The sequence below is a fragment of the Acinonyx jubatus genome, chromosome X (genome assembly GCF_027475565.1).
Source record: "Acinonyx jubatus isolate Ajub_Pintada_27869175 chromosome X, VMU_Ajub_asm_v1.0, whole genome shotgun sequence".
Taxonomy (NCBI): Eukaryota; Metazoa; Chordata; class Mammalia; order Carnivora; family Felidae; genus Acinonyx; species Acinonyx jubatus.
The window spans coordinates 35,240,770-35,268,143 of NC_069389.1; the positions used below are offsets into that span (position 1 = coordinate 35,240,770).

The window sequence follows — 27,374 nt, forward strand, 5'->3', positions numbered from 1 at the left end:
GCAGTGATCACAGAATTGCTGAGCTATTGTTCTTCACAGAAATATACAGATACCCCTCATTAACAGTTAAATCACTTACGCGTCTTAATATTTCTCTCAGGTCATTAAGCCAGTTGGGTTCAAGTTCCCCTTGGGAGGTCCGTACCCAGAGCTTCAGCAATTAGCTGGGAGGATGGAGCGGAGATGGAGGAAGAAGCAAGTCTCTTCAGAAGCCCTCAGTGTAGAGCTAAGATCACTCATAATTGTCCCCCACTGTCCTCAGGATGGACCTGTCAGGTAGATGGGGTAGTAAAGGAAAGCGGCAGAACAGCAGAAACAAATTACCTGCTTCAGACTCTCAGTTAGGAATGGCCTTCTTCTTAACAAATATTTAAATGATCCCAAAATAGGGGCGCCTGGATGGCTCAGTCGGTTAAGCGTCCGACTCTTGATTTCTGCTCAGGTCATGATCTCGCGTTTGTGAGTTCAAGCCCTGCATCAGACTCTGTGCTGATGGTGCAGAGCCTGCTTGGGATTCTGTCTTCTTCTCTCTCTGCCTCTCCCCTGCTTGTTCGCTCTCTCTCTCTCTCTCTCTCTCTCTCTTGCAAAATAAATTTTTAAAAAATAAAACTTTAAACGACCCCCAAATATAAATAACTCCTCTACTTGTCATTCCACAATATCGCTTATTAAATGAAACATGTGGAAGCTCCCAGGTGGCGATGGGATCTCAGCAAGCGATGAAGGCACGCTGAAAGCCAGGTAGGTTTGTGCCGACTAGCCGGCATCCCCAAGTGCCTACTTCTACAGGATGCCAGACCACCATGGAAATAAATCAAACCACCGTGCCAGTTAACTCAGGTCTCCACACAAATTCCTGACATAACTAAGGAAACGTAACCAGTCCCACTCCCCCTGAAGTGAGGCCTACCCTGGGCAGAAATCTGAAAATCTTGGTGGCCTTGTCCTAGCTCTAGCTGTCATTTCTGTGCCACGTGTCTGCAACTTGTTCCATGCTTCTATTATCCGTATCACTCAAAGTCACTGGTCATAATTAGCCTCCAATGTTTTTTGAAATCGTGTTATAAAATTGTAAATGTAATCCATGAACTTGGTTTTTATAGTAAATATGTACAAAGTACGTATAGTAAATAGTAAAAATGTACAAAGGGCATAAAAATGGAAATACAGAGGAGCGCCTGGGTGGCTTGGTGAGTTTAAGCATCCGACTCTTGGTCTTGGCTCAAGTCATGGTCTCATGGTTCTTGAGCTCAAGCCCCGCTTCGGGCTCCTGGCACTGACAGCGTGGCAGAGGCTGCTTGGGATTCTCTCTCTCTCTCTCTCTCTCTCTCTCTCTCTCTCTCTCTCTCAAAATAAATAAACTTTACAAAGTGTAAATATATAGAGAAAATGGATTTAGAAAGTCTCTCGTCAAGGCACTTCAGCGGCTCAGTTGATGAGGCATCTGACTCCTAATCTCGGCTTGGGTCATGATCTCACAGTTCATAAGATGGAGCCCCGTGTCGGGCTCTGCAGTGACAGCGTGGAGCCTGCTTGGGATTCTCTCTCCCCCTGTCTCTCTGCCCCTCTCCTGCTTGCTCACATGTGTTCTCTTTCTCTCTCAAAATAAGTAAACTTAAAAAAAAACAAAGTCTGTCATTCTTTCTCATGCTCCCCTTACCTTTTTTCCTTTGTTGCTTGCATGGAGAGAAACTTCCTGCAAATGAACCAAGAATCCAGTCTTCTTAGATTTCTCCTTATAAATTAGTGCCCTGATTTATTAAATTGCAAATTGGTTAAATTTCATAGAGAGGAAAAGCATTCTACTTCAGCAGATCCCACACTGCAGGCTAGGGATAAAGAAGGACTGAGCTGGCTAGAGGAAAGAGAGCTGAGGTCAGACGGGTATGGGGTGTGGAGAGAGCTCAAGTGGGGACACCAGGGAGGCTGACAGGCTAAATGAAGTCCTCACAAACACGGGGGAAGTGCGTCCTGACTTCTGGCAGCCATGGGGAAACTGAGGGAATCAGGAGGGTATGACCCTGTGCACTGGCCACCAGTAGCGGGAGGAGTGGAGGGTCTAGCAGCCCACTTGCAGAGGCAGCTAGTTGTTCGGGACACGAGGGACAAGAAACAGGGCTGGCTGGATGGGTGCAGGAAGCTAGTGAGGCTGGGGCCTGGAGCAGGTTACTTCCTTACTTGACAACACTGCCTTGTGTGGACGCTGGAGGAAAAACAGGGAGAAGACTCAAAAGCCCCAGGCAGACTAGGACAATTCAGGCTGCCCCACTCCTCAGGGAGGAAGACAGACACGACCCCCCAACTTTCACCCCTACTCTCAGGAGTACTGGTGGAAACCACCTTGGACAAAACTGCAGCAGACTATTTCCGAAGTCAGACGGTGTGTCAGATGGCTTCCTTTTGCCCTTCCAGATCCACTCCACCCTTTTCCACCTACTCTGTGCCCCTGCAAGCCGAAGTCCATGGACTCCACCAATGGGCTCCTATGTCCTCTGTCTTCCAGTTGCCTTTGGCCACCACTGAGAGATGGGAGGCTGGGAGGAGAGAGATCAGGGTATTTGTTTCCCTCGAATGCCTTCTTTCTGGGTCCCTGAGGGCTACCTGGTTTCATCCCTGAGCCAAAAGCCATCACTCCTGTCAAGAGGCCCTCTTCACAGAATTCTCTTGTGAGGTTCCAGTAACTGCTCCCTCCTTCTGCTCCTTCTGTCCTGTGGTTTCCCTACACCCTGATATGCCTTTGTAAATAGTCTATTAAACTCGTCTCAATTTACCCAATCTGAGGGTGCCATCTGTTTCCTGCCTGGGCCTGGAATGATGCAGATGGCTTGTCTGACAGGGCCTATTGAGGGAGAGTCCAAGGACTCCTTATTGCTCCAGGCAGAGGTGGGGCAGCCTGCAGATAGCTGGAGGTTACTACAGACACCTGGAATGAAGCCAGGAACTTGAACTCTTCGGAGGCACGGATGGTGTCTTAGTGTCTTTGCAGCCCCAATATTAGAGCAGGCCCTGTCCTTTAGTAGGGGACCCTCTAAAAAAAGGTTTCCTCCATTCCTTCAGTTCAGGAATACTTTTCTGTGTTGGAAGGGTCCCCTTCTCAAATAATGATGTCCCTGAGAGGTTGCACTTTGAGTGATTTTCTGCTAAGATCAAAACAATCAGTGAATCTTTGAGCAGAAATTAGATGCCAACACTCATAGGAGAACAGGCCCCAGGAAGGGGCTGAGCGAATGAGAATCTGGAAAAGCACTGGAGGAAGAATATGCCCTAATAGGGAGAAACGGAGGGCTCCACAGGCCTCCTCTCCCATTCTGCAACTTTGTTCAAGGCCAAAATTCTGGGCCAGGAGGAGGTGCTGATCCAGCTTAAGAAGAGAAGCAAGAGCTCTCACCACTGTGCAGGGGGCTTTCCATCTCTTACCAGGTGGCAGGTTTAGGCCACTTACCTGCACGCTTTGCAACATAGAAATATTCTAATCGTTGCTAGAAGATAATGTATATGTGGCCTTTTATCATTTGTTTGAAAGCCAGTGTACATGATCACAACTGTCGATATGGTGTGTCTTGATAAAGATTGGAATACGCATGAATATATTAAGGTTATAGAATCATTTTCCCTCTTTTAGCTTTATTGAATTATAGCTGATGTACAAAAATTTCATACATTTAGCATATACATCATGATGGCGTCGAATATATGCATATACCTATAGTACCATCACCGTAACCAATACTAAACATATCCACCACCTTCAAAAATTTCCCTGTGTTCTTTTGTGATGTTTTCTGGTTTGGGTGGTTTTTTCTGGTGAGAATACTTAACAGGAGATCTATCCTCTTAACAAATTTAATTTTAGGTGCTATGTTGTTACAGTAGTTTTCTAGAACTTACTCATCTTGCATTTGGCATAGTTTTTTATCTGAAAATGGTTAAGCTCATAAAATTATTCTTATAACAAATAAAAATGGAGGAAAAACCACAAAGCAAGTATTTATATGAAATTAGACCAAGCGTTTTCTTTTTAGCCTCCTTTTCCTCATCTATGTGATAACTTTTCTATAGTCCATTTCAAATTTTACAGAATGTGATTCTGAATGTGATTACAGAATGTTAAAATGAGTCATAAAAATATGGATATAGGAAGAGAGAGCGAGATTTTGGTTATTTTAACATTTCCACAAAAATCAAGAAATAGGTAGCATTGGTTTTGTCCTCATTGGGACTATGGTAACGAAGTTCTGTTTGTCTAGCATGGTTTCCCATTTCTTTCTCTGGGTCACTTTGAAGATCCTTTCCTCAATTCCACATGATCCTGGTGGGCAGGTCAATCATGGTGCCCCGTTTCCTCCTTGACAGGCATTTGGTGGTCACATGGCCAAAGCAGAGCCAATCAGAAGCTTCTCTAAAATTGATATATGGCCCGGGCAGCAAAGAAGGTCTCTTTCTCCTGAAGCTTTTCAGTCTTTCTGCCTATTATCTGGGTGACATTAGACAAATTATTTAACATCTCTGAGACTCAATTTTCTCACATTAAATGAGGATAATAATATAATCTACCTCATAAGAATATGTGAGGAACAGATGATATAAGGTTATAAACTTTAAAGTATATTATAATATCAATTATTTTTTAATGAATTTGTTATTATTAAACATAAGGAAAATTATATGATAAACTAACCCATGATAAGATATTAGTCAATGTCATCATATGGCATTAAGTCTTTCAAGGGTATTTCCTTTTTTTTTTAATTTGAGAGAGAGAGAGAGAGAGAGTGAGTGGGGGAGAGGGGCAGAGGGAGAGAGAGAGAGAGACAGAGACAGAGAGAGAGAGAGAATCTCAAGCAGGCTCTATATCCAGCACAGAGCCCAACAAGGGGCTCAATACCACGACCCTGGCATCATGACTCAAGCCGAAATCAAGGGCTGGACTCTCAACTGACTGCGCCACCCAGACACCTCCCCCCCCCCTTTTTTTTTAAAGGAATCCATTATATAAAGTACAAAAACAAGCTGCAGCAGTCTATACTGTCAGAAGTTAGGATAGTGGTTAACTTTGCAGCTGAGGCTAGTGCTCACAGGGGGCATGAAGGGGCTTCTAAGGGGGGTTGATTGTATTCTGTTTCTTGACCTGAATTCTATTTACATGGTATATTGTTAGTGAAAATTCATTGGCCCATATGCTTAAGATATGTGCTCTTTTCTGTATGTATGTTATACTTCAATAACAAGTTTTAAGAACTTGAGGACTTCTATTTCCAAGAAGATGGAATAGACATACTTTTCTTAACTCTGCCCATAAGTACAACTGAAAACTCTGGACATTATATATGAAACAAATGTAAGAAGACCCAAAATGGAGAGAAGAGGGAGGACCTGCTAAGGACCTCAGTATTCCAGGAACAACATGGTAGTGAATTCTCTGGATTTTCTTTTTGACTCATATATCCCAGATTTGTAGCTCTAGAAGCTGACATCCAGAAATGCAAACAAGTGCAGAAAAAAAAAAAAGCCCAACAAAAGCTGCTCTTTCTAAGCCAAAAGATTGAGAAAGAGCAGCATAGGAAGAGAAAACTTTTCAACAGCAACTGCTCTACTCCAGCTAAACCCACACAGAAAGCTATAGCCCCACTCGCACTCATAACTAGCAAAGGCCAAGTGGGAAACCTAGAATTCCACCTAGAACAAGGTACCTCAACCTACCCATTAGGATGGCATCAGAAAACGCAACCTGTGGAGCCAGCTCTTTCTTCCCTGCTGGGTGGTAATGAGGAACCTGAACTTCCACCCTGCATCCTTTCTGCTGAAGTAGCATCAGAAGAACCCTAGTGGAGACTCAGGACACTGACCATTGCTCAGTGATATTGAGGCCACCCTCTCCTTGGGGTGTCAGTGGAGACCTAGTGGGGAGCCTCAACTGCCACCCCACTCAGCAGTAATAAGGAGCCCCCTCCAACAGATACTCCTCTCCACTTCCTCTCCCAGTCCAACAGAGACTGAGAGGACTTCCATGCTGACCTGGTAGTAATGGGGATCCCTTCTTCTCCTGTTGGAGTTGTATTAAAAAAAAAAACAAACAGGGGCTCCTGGGTGGCACAGTCGGTTGAGCATCCGACTTTGGCTCAGGTCATGATCTCGTGGTCTGTGATTCGAGCCCCGGGTCGGGCTCTGTGCTGACAGCTCGGAGCCTGGAGCCTACTTCGGATTCTGTGTCTCCCTCTCTCTCTGCCCCTACCCTGCTAATGCTCTGTCTCTCTGTCTCTCTCTGTCAAAAATAAATAAACATTAAAAATTTTTTTTTAAAAACAGCTAAAACAGGTTTAGATAAGATATAGAGTCATAACATAATACCCAAAACACCCAGGTTTTATTCAAAAATCACTTATGATACTAGGAATGAGGAAGATCTCAAGCTAAATAAGAAAAGATGCCAAAACTGAGATGAAACACATATTAAAATTTTCTGACAAAGTTTTTAAGGCAACCATCATACAAGTAATAATGAGCAATCACAAATACACTTGACACAAATGAAAAAAAATTAAGTCTCAGTAAAGAAATAGAAGACATAAAGAAAAACCAAATGGAAATTTCAGACTGAAAGATGAAATAACCAAAATTTAAAAACTCAATGGATAGGCTCAACTGCAGAATAGAAGAGACAAAAGAAAGAATCAGTGAACTGGAAGGTAGAGCAACAGAAATTACCCGGTCTGAACAACAGAAAATAGACTGAATAAACAAACAAACAGAACCTCAGGGATATGTAAAGAACTCTCAAAACTCAATACTTAAAAAACAAAATAAAGCAATAATCCACTTAGTAAATGGATTAAAAACATGAAGAGACATTTTACTGAAGAGGATATACAGACGGCAGATAAGCACACACACACAAAAATTAACCTTTAGGGAAATGCAAACTCATCAGAATAGCTGAAATTTAAAAATAGTGACATCATCACATGCTGGCAGAGATGCAGAGAAACTAGATCACTCATATCTTGCTTAGAGGAGGGTGTGTAAAATGATACAGCCACCATAGAAAACAATTTGGCAGTTTCCTGAAAAACTAAATATATACTTACCATATGACCTAACACTTGTACTTCTGGGCATTTATATGAATGAAATGAAAACATATGTTCGTACAAAAACCTGTACATAAATGTTTATAGCAGCTTCATTCGTAATTGCCCCACACTGGAACAATACAGATGTCCTTCAGAAGATGAATAAACTGTGATACATCCATACCATGAAATAACACTCAATAGTAAAAAGGAATATGGTATTGACACGCGCAACAACCTGGATGGATCACCAGGGAATGGTGGTGAGTGAATCAAGCTAATTTCAAAAGCCTACCTGTCTGACTACCTTTATATAACTTTCTTGACAAAATCATAGAAATGGAAAACAGATTAGTGGTTGCCAGGGATCAAGGAGGAGTGGGATGGGAAGGAAATGGGTGAGCCCATAAAAGGGCAACATGAGGGATCCTTGTGATGATGCCGCTGTTCTATACCTTGGCTGTGTCAGTGTCAGTATTTGGTTGTGATATTGTACTATAGTTTTGTAAGATGTGACCATTGCGGGAAAGTGAGTAAAGGATACCTGGAATCTCTGTATTATTTTCTTACAACTGCATTTAACTTTATAATGATCTCAAAATAAAATGTTTACTTTTTTTAAATGAAGTAAAAGGGACCCCTAAAAAGCAGAAAGCCTATAGGACTGAGAGAAAAAACATCTCATAGTATGATTTCAGGCATGGTGTCAAGTCAGTAGAAGAGGGAGATAGATGCACCTTTTGCCACCTTTGCTTTTTTTAACGTTTATTTTATTTATTTATTTTGAGAGAGAGAGAGAGAGAGAGAGAGAGTGTGTGTGTGTGTGTGTGTGTGTGTGTGCGCGCGAGCAGGGGAGGAGCAAAGAGAGGGAGAGAGAGAATCCCAAGCAGGCTCAGCTCTGTCAGCACAGAGCCCGCCATGGGGCTCGATCCCACAAACTGTGAGATCATGACCTGAGCTGAAATCAAGAGTCGGATCCTTAACTGACTGAGCCACCCAGGTGCCCCTTGCCACCTTCACTAAAGTCACTCCTTGCACCTAACAGAGACAGATATTACTACAGACATACCTCAGAGATATTGAGGGTTTGGTTTCAGACCACTGTAATAAATCACAGTATCACAATAAATATCACAATAAAGTGAGTCAAATGAAGTTTTGGTTTCCCAGTGCATATAAAAGTTTTGTTGACACTAAACTGTAGTCTATTAAGTATGCAATAATAGCATTGTCTAAAAAAACAATGTACATACATTAATTGAAAACTACTTTATGGCTGGGGCCCCTGGGTGTCTCAGTCGGTTAAGTGTCCAACTTTTGTTTCAGTTCAGGTCATGATCTCACAGTTTGTGAGTTCAAGCCCAGCATCGGGCTTCACACTGATAGTGTGGAGCCTGCATGGGATTCACTCCCTGCCTCTCTGTCTCTGTCTCTGTCTCTTTCTTCTCTCAAAAATAATTAAACTTTTTTAAAAAATAAAAAAAAAATAAGAAGCAACTCCTCATCCATTAACGTTTTATCATGAGATCGCAGCAACTCAGTCTCCTCTTCAGGCTTCACTTCTAATTCCAGTTCTCTTGCTGTTTCCACCACATCTGCAGTTACTTCCTCCACTGAAGTCTTGAACCCCTCCACTATCCATGAGGGTTGGAATCCACTTCTTCCAAACTCCTGGTAGTGTTGATATTTTGACCTCTTCCCATGACTCACGTGTTGTTAATGGCATGTAGAATGGTAAATCCTTTCCAGGAGATGTGCAGTTTACTTTCCCCAGACCCATCAGCGGAATCACTATCAGTGGCGGCTGTGGTCTTATGAAATGCATATCTTAAGTGATAAGACTTGAAAGTTAAAATGACTCCTTGATCCATGAGCTGACATATGGATGCTGTGTTAGCAGGCGTGAAAACAACATTGATTTCACTGTCCATCTCCATCTGAGCTTTTGGGTGACCAGATACATTGTCAATGAGAAGTAATATTTTGAAAAGCATCTTTTTTTTCTGAACACTAGGTCTCAACAGTGGGCTTAGAAAATTTGTAAACCAAGTTGTAAACAGATGTGCTGTCATCTAGGCTTTGTTGTTCCGTTTAGAGAGCACAGGCAGAGTAGATTTAACATAATCCTTAATGGTCGTAGGATTTTCAGAATAGTACATGAGCATTGGCTTCAATTTAAAGTCACCAGCTGCATTTGAAGCTTTGAAGCCAGGTATCGACTTCTCTCTGCCTCTGAAAGTCCTAGATGTCATCTTCTTCCAATAGAAGGCTATTTCATCTACATTGAAAATCTGTTGCTTAGTGTAGCCATCTTCATTAATTACCTTGGCTAGATCTTCTGGGTAAGTTGCTGCAGCTTCTACATCAGCATTTGCTGCTTCACTGTGCACTTTTATGTTATAGAGAAGGCTGCTTTCCTTAAACTTCATGAACCAACCTCTGCAGCAAACCTCTGGAAACAAAATTTTCCAGCTTTTCTTCTGCAGCTTCCTCACCTCTCTCAGCCTCCATAGAATTTTGCAGAGTTAGGGCTTTGCTCTGGATTAGGCTTTGGTTTAAGGGAATGTTATGGCTGGTTTGATCTTCTGTCCAGACCACTAAAACTTACTCCTTATCAGCAATGACGTTGTTTTGCTTTCTTATCATTCATGTGTTCACTGGAGTTGTACTTCCAGTTTCTTTCAAGAACTTTTCCTTTGCATTCACAGCATGGCTAACTTGTTTGCCACCACAAGAGGCCTAGTTTTCAGCCTATCTCACCTTTTGATATACTGTCCTCGCTAAGTTTAACCATTTCTAGCCCTTAGTTAAGTTTTTTAATGATTTTTTTTTAACTTTTTTTTTTTTTTAAGTAAGCTCTACACCCAACGCAAGGCTTGAACTCACGACCCTAAGATCAGGAGGTGCATGATCCACTGACTGAGCCAACCAGGAGCCCCTAGCCTTTGATTTAAAGTGACAGATGTTGGGGGCGTCTGGGTGGTTCAGTTGGTTGAGCGTCCAACTTCGGCTCAGGTCATGATATCACAGTTCATGAGTTCGAGCTCCGCACCGGGCTCACTGCTGTCAACGTGGAGCCCACTTTGGATCCTCCGTCCCCCTCTCTCTTTGCCCCCCGCTCAAAAAGAAAGTAAAAAAAAAGTAAGAGATGTGGGACTTAAATATTTAGAGGCCCCTTGTAGCATTATTAATTGGCCTAATTTCATTATTGTTGTATACATATATGTTTATGGTGCCCCCAAACAATTACAATAGTAACATCAAAGATCACTGACCACAGATCACCATAACAAATGTTATAATAATGAAAAACTTTGAAATACTGCAAGAATTACCAAAATGTGACACAGAGACACAAAGTGAGCAAATGCTATTGGGAAAATGGTGCTAATACACTTTCTTCATGCAGGGTTGCCACAAACATTCAATTTGTAAAAAACAAACAAACAAACAAACAAAAAACCTCAGTATCTGTGAGGCACAATAAAGCAGGGTATGTCTGTATTTACATTCAGATGATTGAAGGGCAAGTCTTCATGTATTATGAAGAAGGTAATTTATAAATTACCCTTTGTAAGATTTGCAGTCATCAATAAAGGCAAGACAAGAATCTGTGTCTGCTATTCTTAGCCCCAGACATAAAAGACTTAAAAATCTTAGTTGGTGCTCTATGTGTTTAAGTAATTTAACTATAGTGATTTACATATACAAGATTAACAGTTTGAATCTGCACCATAGATGAATTTGCAGCTGAAAACACATCAGTTCTATCTAGGTAAATTTTCAAAATATCGAAATTTTCTGAGAGAAAATACCCATGGTCTCTGATGTGGTTACAGGATAATGGTCTCCTGATGACTCATAAAATATTTCTTTGGGGGGAAAAATACCTCTAGCACTACAAATAGGGTTGCAGAAACTAAAACAAAACAAACGTTGTCAAGTCAAGAGGTTTCCTTTGGTCATGCTGTGTAACTCCTGTTGTGGTGCTCCATTGGGGAGGTTGGTAGAAAAGTGGGGGCTGGAGAGGTGGGATGGAAGAAGAGACTCTTGAAGAGAGACTCTTGTAACTAATCTCTTTTTGGTACATCTAAGAACTTTAGGAAATAATGTCTTAAGATGAAAAGGAATTGTACTGATAATTGAAGCATTCAGATTCCAAAGAGAACTGTGAGAACCAAAATATCCGGGAGAAATACGTTTCTTTAGAATTTTTATTTTAGAGAGAGACAGAGAGAGTGCAAGCTCGGAACAGGGACGAAGAGAGGGAGGGGGGGAGAGAATCCTAAGCAGGCTCCATACTCAGCGTGGAGCCCCACTTAAGGCTCAGTCCCACAACCCTGGGATCATGACCCGAGCCAAAATCAATACTCGGACACTTAACCAACTGAGCCACCCAGGTGCCCCATAGAAATACATTTTAAATACATGACCATGAAGATACTGGCATTAATAAATCGGTGTGGACCCCCTTCAAGATTGAATATTTAGAGGAAGAAGAAAGGGAGGAGAGGTGAGGAGGTGACTGGCATGGCTTAGTGTTTGGTCTGTGCTGCCTCTGGGTTCTGAATCCTACCCCAGAAGGGCTAACCAAACTTCAAGGGTTGGCTGAGGCAGGGACAAGTAGTGCTGGAGGTAGGCAGCTGAGAGCCACCTGGCAAGACAATTTTGTTTTCCAAAAAATACTGATATGCGGCCAGAAACCAGGGAACTGAGGCATGGTCTCAGCAGGAGGGGCCCTGGTGGACACAAGAATGGAGAGGGGGTTACATGGAGCCCCAGAATTCAGGCTGACGCCAAGAGCTGAGCAAAGCTGGGCTCAGGAACAATTGCAGGTGTGGTAACAATGTTCTAAGATAGCCCCTAAGATTCTCAGTCCCTGGTATACATACTTTGATTCATCCCCTCCCCTTGAGTGTGGGCAGGATCTGTGAATATGGTGGGATAATCATTCTGTTGATTAGGTTATGTCACACCAGATCCTGCCATAGCAGAGTAGAGGGAAGTTCTCCTGCTAGTTTTGCCAATATGACTACCATGTTAGAAAGCCACATGGCTAGGCCCTGAGGGCAGTCTGTCGATGTTGAGCGATCCCCCTACCAAAAGCCAGAAAGAGAATTGGGATCTTAATCCACGACTTTAAGAAAATCAATCCTGGGGGCACCTGGCTGCCTCAGTCAGGGGAGCATGGGACTCTTGATCTCTGGATCATGAAATTGAGCCCCGCGTTGGATGTAGAAATTACTTAACATAAACAGATAGATGATAGATAGATGATAGATAGATAGATAGATAGATAGATGATAGATGAAAGAAAGAAAGAAAGAAAGAAAGAAAGAAAGAAAGAAAGAAAGAGAAAGAAAATCAATTCTGCCAGCAACCTAATAGAGTTTGGAAGAGACTCTGAGCCTCACATGAGATCATAGCCCCATCTGGCTGACACCTTGATTTCAGCCCAATGAGACCGTGAGCAGAGGACCCAGCTAACCTGGGCCAGGATTCCTCACCCATGAAACTGTGAGTTATAAATTCATGTTGTTAAGTGATAATTTGCTACACAGCCATAGAAAACTAATACAGAAGGTCGGCCTGGATTTAGGAATGTCAGGATTAAAGAGGTTTTGGTGACAGTGCCCGGCTGGGTAGATGGACCCCATGGGGCACTAACTTCAATTGAAGCAACCACAGAGGACATCCTACCCCTGCCATTGCTGTCTTTAAGGGTCCTTGGCACAACCGTCCTGTGTTAACTGCCACAACCTTGCTGAAAGTCAATTTAGCAGTATCTGTCAAAATCATAAGAGTGTATGACCTTTGACCCAGTAATTTAACTTCTAGGAATTGACCCCACATACATTAGTAGACATGGAAAATGATCCATGTACAAAGTTATCCATTTGCTCACTCATTCATACAACATGTGTATTGTTAATAGCATAAGATTGGAGGGGTGCCTGGATGGCTCAGTCGGTTGAGTGTCCGACTTCAGCTCAGGTCATGATCTCGCGGTCTGTGGGTTCGAGCCCCGCGTCAGGCTCTGTGCTGACAGCTGGGAGCCTGGAGCCTGCTTTGGATTCTGTGTCTCCCTCTCTCTCTGCCCCTCCCTCGCGCATGCTCTGTCTCTCTCTCTCTCTGTCAAAAATAAATAAACATTTAAAAAATTTTAAAAAATAGCATAAGATTGGAAACAACCTAAATTTCTATCACCAGTGATAATTAAGTACATTACCATACCACATGGCTGGAACAAAAGAACCAGGAAGCTCTATGTGTATCAGTATGGAAAGAGCTCTAACATGTTTTTAAGAGAAGCAGAAGAGAGCATACATCATGTTAAAAGGAGAAAAGTAAGGATATCCATATCCTTACTATGTATATCCATACACATGTATATCCATGTGTATGTATATCCATACACATGTATATACTAATGTATATCCATATACATTAAAAAATGTCTGGAAGAGAGTGTGCCTGGATGGCTCAGTCGGTTAAGTGTCCAACTTTGGCTCGGGTCATGATTTCGCGTTCGTGAATTCAAGCCCCATGTCAGGCTCTGTACTGACAGCTCAGAGCATGGAGACTGCCTCAGATTCTATGTCTCCCTCTCTCTCTGCCCCTCTCCCATTTGCGCTCTGTCTCTCTCTCTCTGTCTCTCAAAAATAAACATGATGGGGTGCCTGGGTGGCTCAGTCAGTTGAGTGTCCAACTTAGGCTCAGGTCATAATCTGGAAGTTCACAAGTTTGAGCCCCACATTGGGCTCTATGCTGACAGCTCAGAGCCTGGGGCCTGCTTCAGATTCTGTGTCTCCCTCTCTCTCTGCCCCTACCCCACTTGCACTCTGTCTCTCTCTCTCTCTCTCTCTCTCTCAAAAATAAACACTAAAAAAAAAATTTTTTTTTAACCTCTGAAAGGTTACAGTGGCTGTTTAATTGGGGAGGAAGGGGACTGGGCAGATGGGGCAGGCATTAGAGGGAGAGCTTTAATTGTGTATCTGGTTATAGCTTTTATTTCTGAGCCATTTTGAACTATATAGAACGTTGAATCTATGTCTTTTAAAATTAAAATATTTTATTTTTTAATGTTTATTTATTTATTTTGAGACAGAGAGAGCATGCAAGGAGGAGAGGGGCAGAGAGAGAGGGAGAGAGAGAATCCCAAGCAGGCTTCATATTTTCAATGCAGAGCCTGAAGCAGGACATGAACTCATGAACCATGAGATCATGACCTGAGCCAAAACCAAGAGCTGGATGCTTAACTGACTGAGCCACCCAGGTGCCCTCAAATTAAAGCATTTTAAAAGATACTGCGGCTTGGGGTGCCCGGGTGGCTCAGTCAATTAAGCCTCTGACTTCGGCTGTGGTCATGGTCTCTCGGTCTGTGAGTTTGAGCCCCTCGCTGGGCTCTGTGCTGACAGCTCAGAGCCTTGAGTCTGCTTCAGATTCTGCATCTCCCTCTATCTCTGCCCTCCCACACTCACACTCTGTCTCTCTCTCTCTCTCTCTCTCAAAAATCAAACATTAAAAAAAAGATACATCAGGTCAACAGAGTTAGGGAACCACATGATCTTTGTAGCATTACCCACCCCACTTCCCACTGGCTCAGTTTCCTTTGCTGCATGGGACCAGGCTGTCAGCATGGGGAGGAGACATGCCCCGCCCCCAGGTTTAGATTTTGTAGCCTGAGCACTATCTTTTACTGGAGCCACCACTTACCTTTCCCACCCCAGCTCCCTGGGGAAAACTTAAGGGCTGTTTTCTCAGAGGCCACTAAGGCTTTCCAGCTGTACCAGGGCCCCTGCTGGCAGCTGAGATTCCCCTGGGATAAGAGAATCTGAGGGTCCTGCTAACCACCAGGGTCAACCATCTGGGAAAACTTGAGTTCAAATAACCCAACCAGTCCTGTCCTACAGATCTGAACCCAACTCAGGCAGGGCTGAGAATGAGCCGGGATGTATCAGTACTAGCTTGTTCAGTGTCTGTAGTCTACAGGTTGTTGTATATTTTGGCTAAACTCTGCCCTCAGCTACTTCTCCTCTCATTCCAATGCCCTATACTGCCTCCTCCCCACTACTCTGGGCTTCTTCCCCTGATTCTACTTATTGCTGCTGATTACCTTCTGGTATCAGACAGGCGCCCATCAAGAAACAGATGGCATGCTCAAAATGGGTAATTGGAGAAGAGTTTAATAAGAGATTATTTATAAAAGCATGGGCAGGGTTTAGGGAAACCACTAGGGATAGGGCAAGAAGAGGGATGAGCAGCAAAAAGGGATGGGTGGAGAGCACCCTGGCAGGAGCTGAGACTTGTGGTTCATTAAAGGAGGCAGCCAGCTCACTGTGACTCATCAGGGAGGGAGCCTGGGAAATGAAAAACCCCAACCTCACTCTCCTTCCTTCCATCTCCTATGGGTATCCCATTTTACAAACCTAACACAGGGCACAGGAGCCCATTGATTCTATCCATAGAGGTCAGCTTCCCAGGCAGAGAGTATGGGGGGAAGGGTGGGAGGAGATCTGGAGGGACAAATGGAATATATCTACCACCCCTCCCATAACATTTTAGAAAAATTATCATGGGAAAATTTTAAACATATATAAAAAAAGTAAAGAGAATAGTATAATGAACACCATGTAGCGATTACCCAGTTTCAACAATTATCAACATAGAGCCAATCTCATTTTATCGATATCCCCACTCACTCTGCCCTCTTATTCCTTTTATTTTTTTATGTTTATTTGTTTTTGAGACAGAGAGAAAGAGAGCCTGAGTGGGGAGGGGCAGAGAGAGAGGAAGACACAGAATCCGAAGCAGTCTCCGGGCTGCGAGCTGTCATCACAGAGCCAGACGGACGTGGGGCTCAAACCACGGGATCATGACCTGAGTCGAAGTCAGACGCTTAACCAACTGAGCCACCCAGGCACCCCTGCCCTCTTATTCTTTTTAAGCAAATTCCAGACATCATATCATTTCATGTCAATAATTCAAATGCATCTCTAAAATATAAGGGTTCTTTTTTTATTATTATTAAGTTTATTTATTTATTTTGAGAGACAAAGAGTGTGAACAGGGGAGGGGTATACAGAGAGGGAGAGAGAGAATCTCAAGCCGGCTTTGCAAGATCATGACCTAAGCCAAAATCAAGAGTCAGCTAAGTGAACCAACTGAGCCACCCAGGCACCCCAAGATAAGAATTCTTTTAAGCCACAAAACCATTAACAAAAGTAATAAATAAAATCCTAATATCCAATCAGTGTCAGACTTCCAATTGTCCAGTAAATATCATACATGACTTTTTAAAAAACAATTTGTTTTTAATGTCTTTTGATTCCCTTTTAGATCTATAGCTTCCCATTCCATCACTTTTTATTTCTTGAAGAAAACGGGACATTTGTCCTGTAGCATATCCCACAGTCATGATTTTAGTGATTGTATTCCCATAGTCTAATTTAATGTGCCCTCTTCTATTTGCTATAAGCTTATAGTTGGCTCCAGAGGCTTAGTCAAATTCAGGTCCAACTTTTATTACTACTTCATAAACAGATAATGATATATTCTTCCCTCAGGAAGCACAAAAACCTCATTGACAATTTTTGTGATGTTAGTAGCCATGATGATTGATGCTTAGATTAACTTATTAGAGATTGCAAAATGATCATATTCAAATTTATTCCAGTTCTTGTGTTAGCAATTTTGGATTTTGATTTTTATTTTTTCAATTCACAATACTTCATGGAACTCACCCATGTCACCTGGTATAGCCCCAGTGGAACCTTCTTAATGGCTGCATAACTTTTGTGGTATGGACATATTATCATTCATTCAGCCATTCTCCTATTGGCAGGCTTTCACTTGGCGTCCTGTTTTGTTTTGTTTTGTTTTGTTTTGTTTTGCAACTATGAGCAATGCTGCGATAAAACATCCTTTTACACATGTCCTTACTTACTGGTACCTTCATTCCTATGGAATAGGTTCCCGGGAGCAGAGTTGCTGGGGAAATGAAATATATTAATATTAACAGTTGTTACCAGATTCGTTTCTAAAACGACTGTAATACTCCAATGTGCACCAGCAATGTGCAAGAGCATTTTTTAATCTATATCCCCACCAGCTATAGGTATTACAGCTTTTATAATTTTTGCCAGGTTAAGCACGTCTTACTGCTTCCTTCTGTGGAGCCAGTCTTCTAGGTTTAAATTCTAATTCTGCCATTTACTATATGTGTACCTTGTTCAAATTAACTTCTCAGGGTCTCAGTTTCCTTATCTGTAAAATGGGGATGATAATAACAATACTTGCCTTAACATGTTGTAAGGTTTCCGTGAATTAGCATATGTAAAGTGCTTAGGACAGTGCCTGGCTTATTGCAAGCGCTTATCATTATTTTTCTGTCTCTTTTAACATCCTCTCTTTTCTAGAGCTTCATGGTATATCACATCAGTTTCTCTGTTGCCAGCACCTTAGCATCCTGAGCCCCCTGTTCTTTTATCCTCCCACCACTGCAAAGCCCACTCTCCTCTCAAGCTCTTACCTGGGCTGCCAGATGCCATCACGCACACAAGGCCATTAGGAATTCAGACTCTTGTCTCAGATGGGTCCTGAACACTGATTGCAAATCTATGTTTCTTTGAGTCCATTTCCCCTCACCTCCCCCAAGCAGGTATTCTAAATGATCACTACACTTCCTGATCCTCTACCCAACTAACCTCTACCCCACTAACCTTTTAGCACATAACTTTGAAGCACTTACCTATAGCCTTATAAAGGCAGATGTGTCAGACTGACTTGTTCAACACCCATTTCAGTGTGCACCGTCTGGAAAGATAAAAGGCTCCTTTGCTGCCGGGGTTTTGGATGTAATTTGGGTTATACCAATTAGAAGCACTCATGCATCAGATGGTGGCATTCTCTCACAGTGAGAAATAATTTATTCAAATTGCTTTAAAATACAGTGTTTTAATGACACAAACCCAGTGGAATATACCCTTAGGGCAAAGTGCTCTTAAAAAAATCTTAAACTGCTTTTAGTAGCCTTAGTGATATTAGTATTACTATTTTCTCTCACACACACAGGATAAGCCTAATAATTATGATAATGTTGTTAAAAATAGGGATTTTTCCACCAAAGATAAAAGAGAGATGCTAGTATAAAATCAAATAAATTATACAGTTTAATCATAAATTCATATTGGAAATATCAATATAAACTCATGACTTAGGTTATTTTATTTTTTATTCTTTTTGTATTGTTTTACTTATTTTTGAAAGAGAGAGACAGAGTGTGAGCAGGGGAGGGAAAGAGAGAGAGGGAGACACAGAATCCGAAGCAGGCTCCAGGCTCTGAGCTGTCAGCAGAGCCCAACGCGGGGCTTGAACCCACAAACTGTGAGATCATGACCTGAGCCGAAGTTGGATGCTTAATGGACTGAGCCACCCAGGCGCCCCTAGGATTTTTTTTTAAAAAATTGTATCTCTTAGCTTTGTACACTGACAGAGACTTAGATACAATGATGATTCAGGAGCATGAGCACACTAGTACCAAAATGGTGGCCTCTAAATACCATTTTCACCTAAAAGAAATAGGGCTCCTCAGAGAGATGGCAGATTGCACTTAGAGTTAGAAGCATATAAAATAAGCAAAGGAACTATCAGTGACTACTGGGGTTTGTCAAAAGGACACAGGAACCAACTTGAAGGCACTCCCTCTGGTTTAAGATGAGATAATTTGGGTATCAAAATGAATAAACATTGCATTGATTGATAAGCATCAATTTCTTAAATTTATGAGTTCAAAATGGTAGGAAAAAATGAAACAAAAACCCAGAAAGCTTATTTGTCATCATTGGAGCTAGAGCACCAATTCATTGTTTTGAAAAAGTGGTTTTTAAAATAAGAGAAAGAATCAAACACGTATCTGCCTTTCCTGTACATTAATTGAATTTTTCCATAACCAGATAGTTGATGAAGAATCTTCTTCTTTTTAGGAGAATTCCAGATAATATGCAGAATAATGATAAAATAAGATATGACCATTTTTCAGGTCTTAATAAAATGATGGATCTTAGTGATGATCATCAATGGCTGCTAAAAACCATTAGGGGAAAGATTGATAGGAAACTTTAAAATGGATGAATCAGGCTGACGTCACCTGGTCTTACTAATTAATTTTAACATCACTACAAGAGAGACAACACACGTTATCTGCCCCTTGATATGTTGTGAGGGGAAGTACGTAGCCTCACCTGTTACATATTCTGCCTACAAAAAACCCCCACCAATCTAATCAAATTGCTCTATATAAATACCGAACAGAAAACACAGGGAACAGAGATTGAGTTCAATGACACCCTGCAGAAGCAATCAACCAAATCCAGAATATAATATATCCTACAGGATAAATGATCCAGTTTGTCCAATAAATCAATGGTGTGGGAGAAAAGGGAGTGGAGCTGTTAGAGAATAAAAGAAACTTACGATCTACAATAATCAAAAGAATATATAAAGCTTGCTTGGATCCCAATGTGAACAAACTAACTGAAAATGATATCTGATATCTTTGTGAGAATTGAGGGACTTTGAAGGTGGTTAAATAGAAAAAGATTGGCAAAATATTGAAAATTGTTGAAGCTTAGTGATGAGTACATGGGTGTTCATTATATGATCATTTCTACTTTTGTGTATGTTTAAAATTTTCGATAATAAAAGGTTTTTAGGGGAACCTGGATGGCTCAGTAGGTAGAGCCTGCGACTCTTGATCTCCTTAAAAGACAAGGAAAAACCAAGAAAACGTCACAGAGTGTAGACTAAAGAGACATAATGACTAAATGCAAGATGGTATCACATGAATCAGATCTTGAAAGAGAAAAAGGGAAATCCAAATAATGTCTGGAGTGTAGTTGAAAGTATTGTACCAGTGTTCATTTCTTACTTTTGATAAATGTACCAATGTCGTCTTAGCCCATTTGGGCTCCTATAACAAAATACCACAGACTAGGTGGCTTACAAGCAACAGAAATTTATGTCCCGCAGTTCTGGAGGCTGGAAATCCAAGATCAAGTTGCCAGCATGGTCAAATGAAGGCCCTCTTCCAAGGTCATAGTTGGTGTCTTCTCATTATGTCCTCACATGCTGGAGGGGGATAGGGATCTCTCTGGCACCTCTTTTATATGGCACTAATCCCATTCATGAGAGCTCCACTGTCATGACTTAAACACCTCCCAAAGTCTCCACCTCCAAATACCATCACCTTTGGGGATTAGGATTTCAACATATAAATTTTGAGGGGACACAAACATTGGTACCATAACAATGGTTATATAAGATATTAACATTAGAGAAACTGAGTGAAGAGTATACAGGAATATTCTATACTATCTCTGCTACTCTTCTGGAAATCTAAAATTATTTAAAAACTAAATGTTAAGGGCGCCTAGATGGCTCAGTTGGTTGAGCATCTGACTTCCACTCTGGGCATGATCTCATGGCTTGTGAGTTCAAGCCCTGTGTCAGGCTCTGCGTTGACAGCTCAGAGCCTGGAGCCCGCTTCAGATTCTGTGTCTCCCTCTCTCTCTGCCCCTCCCCCACTCACGCTCTGTCTCTCTCTCTCCTTCAAAAGTAAATAAACATTAAAAAATAATAATAAAGAGAAAAATGTTATAAATAAATAAATGTATTAATCTCTATCCATGAGTTTCTTAAAGTGAATTTACACCTTCAGAGAAAAATACTTATGTCTCTATTATTGGCTTTAAATAATTCTTGAAAGATGAGGAAATTGGCATACTTATACTACCTCCATGTTTCCTCACCTCTAGGATATCCAGAATTTGGTTGGCTATATTATGACTTCTATTTATATCATCTCAGTGTATATAAGATGTATATGCTGTTCTCTTTCTGTAGTCATTTTAGCCTTTAATGGACCCATTGATCACTCCTAGTCATTTTTATTATTGTATCTGTTGGTAGAAATTTATCAGACAGTTCTGTCTTCAAGAAAGACTCTTGAGAAATATAAAGCCATCTGTGCCATTATAGTTGGATGACGGTCTGCTCACCACACATTCTCTTTCTCCGAAGACTTGGTAGGCATTACTCCTCCATCCTCTAATGTTGGATGCTATTATAGAGGGGCTGGAAGCCAGATGAATTTTTTCCCATTCACGAGTGACTTGGTTTATTTGCAAGGATTCTCATGGGATTCTTTCTTTATTTCTGAAATCCGTTAACTTTGTCAGGATATGTGTTGAAGGTAGCTGTTTTATTTCAATTTTACCTGGGATAGGTTTATTCTTTCAAGCTAAAATTCAAGTCTTATTTCTGGAAGCACTCTTGAATTTTATATTTGAACATTTTTGTTGATATTACTGTTCCATTTAATCTATTCTCTTATTCAGAAACACCAATCATACATGAGGTAGGTCTTTGTTCTTTATATATGTCATTTTCTCTTTAATCCTTTTATTTAAAAAATTTTTAAGTTTATTTATTTTGAGAGAGAGGGAGAGAGTGGGGAAGGGGCAGAGAGAGAGGGAGAGAGAGAATCCCAAGCAGGCTCCACATTCAGTGCAGAGCCCAATGTGGAGCTCAGTCCCATAAACCATGACATCATGACCTGAGTCGAAATCAAGAGTTAGATGCTTAACCAACTGAGCCACCCAGGTGCCCCTTCTCTTTAATCCTTTTAAACTTCTAAAACTACTTGTTATATTCTCATTCATTTTGTTCACTTTTCTCAAGCCTACCTTTCATGCCCATGGCTTTTACCCCCAGTAATCTCTTTATTTTTTTGATGTTTATAAGATGACCTTCATTTCTCCTTTATATATCTTCTCCATTTCTTTCCTGAGCCCTGCTAGCTCATTTCTTATTTCTTTTATCTTATTTTTTTTTCCTTGAGCTGTTTATCTGTGTTAAATTCCTTATTCACATATTGTGCTTTTATGTAGTTTTTTGTATTCCTATAGAAATCTTTGGTCATGATTTTCATTTTTTTCCCTGGCAAATTATCTCTGATGTGTGCCCTTTGGTCTTCTCTTGGTCTTGCTCCTATATTCTTGAGGATATTTTTGTACAGTTCCTATATTGCTTCCTTTTTATTATTAATAAAATTTCAATGATGATTTATTTCCCTAGACCACCACTTTGTGGAAGGCAGAAAGGACAATGTTGAGCAGCAGAATATTTTCTTAGTTCAGGGTAAAGCCCTTCAAGGTATAAGATAATCTAGGTCTTCTCTCTCTCCCTCTCTCTCTTCCCTGCCCTCGCTCATGTTCTCTCTCTCTCAAAATAAATAAATAAATAAACATTAAAAAAAAACCTCATGAGATGAGTTCAATAGTAGAATAATGATGACAGAGGAAAGTATTATTAAACTTAAATGTATATCAGTATTTAATTTAAATGTATATCAAATGTGCTCAATCTGAACAGCCAAGAAAACAAAAATTGAGAAAAATGAACAGAGCCTCAAGAAATGTGGGACAGTAATAAAAGGGCAAACATTCATGTCGTCTGAGTTCTAAAAGGAAAGGAGAAAAAGTGTGGTACTGAAAAAAAGTAATTGAAGAAATAGTGACTGGAAACTAATTGATGAATCTGAAGAAAGATAAACAAAAAGAAATCCATACCTAGATACATCATAACCAAATTGTTAAAAACTAAAGACGAAGAAAGGATCTTGAAAGCAGACAGAGTAAAACAGTGTATTAGCTATAGGGGAACAACTCTTTGAATGACTGCAGATTTCTTATCAGAAACCATGGAGATAAGAAGGAAGTGGCACAAAGATTTTGTGTTGAAAAAAGTCAACACAGATTTTTATATCCAGGGGCACATGGCTGACTGAGTCAGAGTGTGCGATTCTTGATCTCAGGGTCATGAGTTTGAGCCCCACGTGGGTTTAGAGATTAGTTAAATAAATAAAACTTTAAAAAGAAGAATTTTGTATCCAGTGAAAATATCCCTCAGGAATCAAGGTGAAACTGACATTCTCAGACAAACTAAAAGAAATCATTGCCAGCATGCCTGCTCTAAAAGAATTAGAGGTTTTTCAGATAGAAGAGGAATAATAAGAGAAGGAAATTTGGACCATCAGGTCTGAAGGAAGAGCAATAGAAATAGTAAATATCTGGGTAAGCAAAATAGGCCAATCTTCTCTCAAATAATTTAAAATGTGTTTAACAATTCAAAGCAAGAACTGTATAATTGTTTGATCGGGTTTTCAGTGTATGTAGATATAAGACAAGTATAACATAAGGGGATGAGGGTAAAGGGACCTATGTGGTGGTAAGGTTTCTACATTCTACTTGAAGCGGTAAAATATTAATTCAAAGTAGAGTGTGAAAAGGTAAGTATGTATATTGTAATCCTAAGAGCAACCACCAAACCAACACAAGCTATGTAAAGAGATAGTTGAAAAACCTAATGGATAAATTAAAATGAAGTGAAAAAGATGTTCAGAGAATGCAAAAGAAGGCAAGAAATAGAAACAGAATAACAAAAAAACCAGAACGAACATCTGATAATAAAATAGTAAACATAAATGCAAGCATATCAATAACAGCACTAAATGTAAATGGTCTACACACACCAATAAAAAAAAACGAAGTTTGAAAATACATTAAGCAAACACTTAGAGAACAAAAAAGGGAAAATCTCACAATTATATTTGGAGATTTCAATACTCTGCTCTCAGAAATCAATAGAACTAGAAGAAATCAGCAAAGATATAAAAGTGAACAACACCATCAATCAACTACATCTAATATTTATATAACACCCCCCCAAACAAGAGCAGAATATGTTCAAGTGCACATAGAACATTTATCCAGATAGACCATATCCAGGGTCATAAAAAAACCCTCAGTAAATTGGAAAGAATTGAAATCAGAAAGTATGTTCTGTGTCTCCAATTGGAAATTAAACATACATCCCTAAATAATTCATGGATCTCAAAAAAATTAGGCAATATTTTGAACTGAACAAAAATGGAACTATAACACTTCAAAATTAGTGGGATACAACTGAAGAAGTACCTAGATGGATATTAGTGGTATCAAATGTTGATAGAAAAGAAAGAACTGAAATCAATAATCTAATTTTTCACCCTGAAAACAAACAAACAAAAAAAAACAACCTAGAAAAAAAAGCAAAAGAAACACAAAGCAAGCAGAAGGAAAGAAATTATAAAGATAAGAGCAGGGGTACCTGGGTGGGTCAGTCAGATGAGTGTCTGACTTCAGTTCAGGTCATGATCTCATGGTTGTGAGTTTGAGCCCCACATCAGGCTCATTGCTGTCAGCACAGAGCCTGCTTCAGATTCTCTGTGCCCCTCTCTCTATACCCCTCACCTGCTCGTGCTCTCTCTGTCTCTCTCAAAAATAAACATTAAAAAAATTTTTAATAAATAAATAAACACATAGATCAGTGGAACAGAATAGAGAATCCAGAAATATATTCACAGAAATATGTACAACTGATTTTCAACAAAGATGCAAAAGCAATCCACTAGAGTGAAAGTTACCTTTTCAACATGATGCTGAAGCAGTTGCACATCCTCAGGGAGAAAAAGGAGAATCTCAATCTACATCTCACGTCTTACACAAAAACTAACTCAAGATGAAACAGGACTTCAATGCAAATCATAACTATAAAACATTAAGAAAAAAGTAGGAGAAAACCTTTGGGACCTAGGGCTAGGCAGAGGATTCTTAGTCTTGACACGTAAGCGTGATCCATAAAAGAAAAAAATTGATAAATTGAGCCTCATCAAAATTAAAACTTCTTCTCTGTGAAAGACCCTATTGAGAGAATAAACCTATAGCCTGGGGGGAAGTATTTGCAAACCACGAATCCAACAAAGGATTTGTATCTAGAATACATAAAGAACTCTCAAAGGTTAACAGTAACAAAACAATAAGTTGGCAAAAGGAGAAAAGACATAAACTTTCACCATGAAAAGATACTCCACATCATTAACTATTAAAGAAATGCAGTGAGATACTACCATACATCTATTAGAATAATAAAACACAAAACAAAACCAATACTGACAATACCAGGTGCTGCCAAGGAAGTAGAGCAATTGGAACTTTCATGCACAGAGTAGGAATGCAAAATAGTATGGTCACTCTGGAAAACAGTTTCTTATAAATTTAAACATATACTTACTATAAATCCCAACAATCCGAGTTCTAAATATTTGCCCTAGAGCAGGGGTCACCAAACTGAGGCAAGCAGGTCAAATCAGGCCAGTGATCTGCTTTTGCCTGTCTGCAGGCTAAGAATGCTTCTTATAATTTTAAATTCTTTTTTCTTTTTTAAGTTGATTTATTTATTTTGAGAGAGACAGAGACAGCGCAAGCAGGGGAGCAGTAGAGAGAGGGGGAGACAGAATCCCAAGCAGGCTCCACGCTGCCAACGCAGAGCCCGATGTGGAGCTCGAACCCACAGAACCGTGAGACCGTGACCTGAGCCAAAACCAAGAGTCAGACGCTTAACCAACTGAGCTACCCAGGCGCCCCGAGAATGCTTTTTATAATTTTAAAGAGTTGTTTGTTGTTTGTTTGTTTGTTTTAAGAATATGTTACAGAGACTATAAGTGGCCCACAAAACCTAAGGTATTTAGTATCTGGCACTTTACAGAAAATGTTTGCCAACCTCTGCCCTAGAGAAATGAAAACTGACGCTCACACGAAAACTTTTGTACATTAACTTTTATAATCCCCTCCATTCCTTTTGCCCCAAACTGGAAGCAATCCAAATATCCTTCCATTGGTGAATAGATTAACTCCATGTGACACATCATCCATAATAATGAAATTCTACTTAGCAATAAAAAGGAAGAAACTATGGTTACATAGAACAATTTGGATGAATCTCAAAGGCATTATGCTGAGTGAAAGAAGTCAGTCCCAAAAACTTACATACTGTATGTATGATTTCACCTATATGACATTCTCAAAAATACAAAATTATAGAGACAGAAAACAAATCAACAGCAGCATGAGGGAGTTTGGGGATTGATGGAACTATATATATGCTTTAAAATTCATAGGCGTATATACCAAAGAAAAAAGTTTATTTTACTTGTATGACAACATAAAAAGGAAAATAATTTAAAAAATTCAAAGTGGCCAAACGTTTGCCAGTGTGTAGCTTCTTTTAACGTGGCTCCTGAAAGAAAATGAAATTTTAAATTGAGCTAACAACAGTAATAATGGCAAAACAAAGACAAGAATGCTGGTGCCATTCCATGTAAAGTTTAGACTGTTTGTTAAACTCTGGCATGTTGTCAGCCATTATTATAGAGTTTATACTATAAAATATTGCTTATGCCAGCACAAGGAAATGCTGCAGTGGTTACATGGTAAATGTCATGGATCTGGGGGCAGATGGAAGATGATTAGACAAGCTACAAATAGTCTACAATATCAATGCCTCTGGAACAGCATTACTAATTAAGCCATTTAAAGCTTCATTGAGAGGGACACCTGGGTGGCTCAGTCAGCTGAGCCTCCGCTCTTGATTTCAGCTCAGGTCATGATCTCACGGGTTCATGAGTTCAAACCCCAAATCGGGCTCTGTACTGACAGTGTGGAGCCTGCTGGAGATTCTCTCTCCCTCCTTCACTGTCTGCCTCTCCCTCCCTCCCTTTCTCTCTCTCAAAATAAATGAATAAACTTAAAAAAAGAAAAGATGAAAGGGGGAGAATGCAGGTTAGAAAGGGCTAGCTGGCTTCAGACTACAGTGCAGATCTGGCAGTCTTAGCCAATACAATGGGGAGCTCCAAAGCAAAGATTGCCCATTATAGGAGTTCCACATTGCAAAGTCATGGTAAGAGCCTGATACCACCACCATACTCAGTTATCGTCTGGGAGCTACTGAGAAAGGGAGTGGCCTTGTCCCAAAAGCTGACGCAGAGCGATGTAAGCAAAATGGCAGAATAGGATGCCAGACCATCCTTCCTCCCACAGAGACACCAACGGCAGTACAGGAATGAATTCTCTTTATGAGAAGTCCAGAAACCAGTTAAAAGGCTTCTGTACCCCAGGCAAGCATGAAATCAGCTACATCAAAGGTGCTAGGAAATTTTGTGACCCTCTTACCCTAGTCCCGACTCCTGGTATATCTCCCTGGGTAGGGAAAGAGAAGCCTGGACTATACGTTCAACATTCTGACTTTTCAAAGGGACTACCTGAGGGACTGGCTTCTGTCTTGCCTGCCTCTGAGCGCTGACAAGACCCAGCATACTTTAAATAGCTGGGGGCCCGCTGAGAACAAAAGAGAGCTAGGCCGCCTGCT

The 27,374-nt window shown here is 40.6% G+C and overlaps 1 long non-coding RNA gene across 1 annotated transcript; it reads right to left on the bottom strand.

The window, feature by feature from the left end:
- Positions 1-3,603: 3,603 nt before the first annotated feature.
- Positions 3,604-27,374, bottom strand: LOC128311588 (uncharacterized). The gene is made up of 4 exons (XR_008290087.1): positions 27,179-27,374; positions 17,821-17,885; positions 17,017-17,060; positions 3,604-4,474 (listed from the first exon to the last, which is right to left on the bottom strand). It is a non-coding gene; the product is annotated as an uncharacterized LOC128311588 (long non-coding RNA).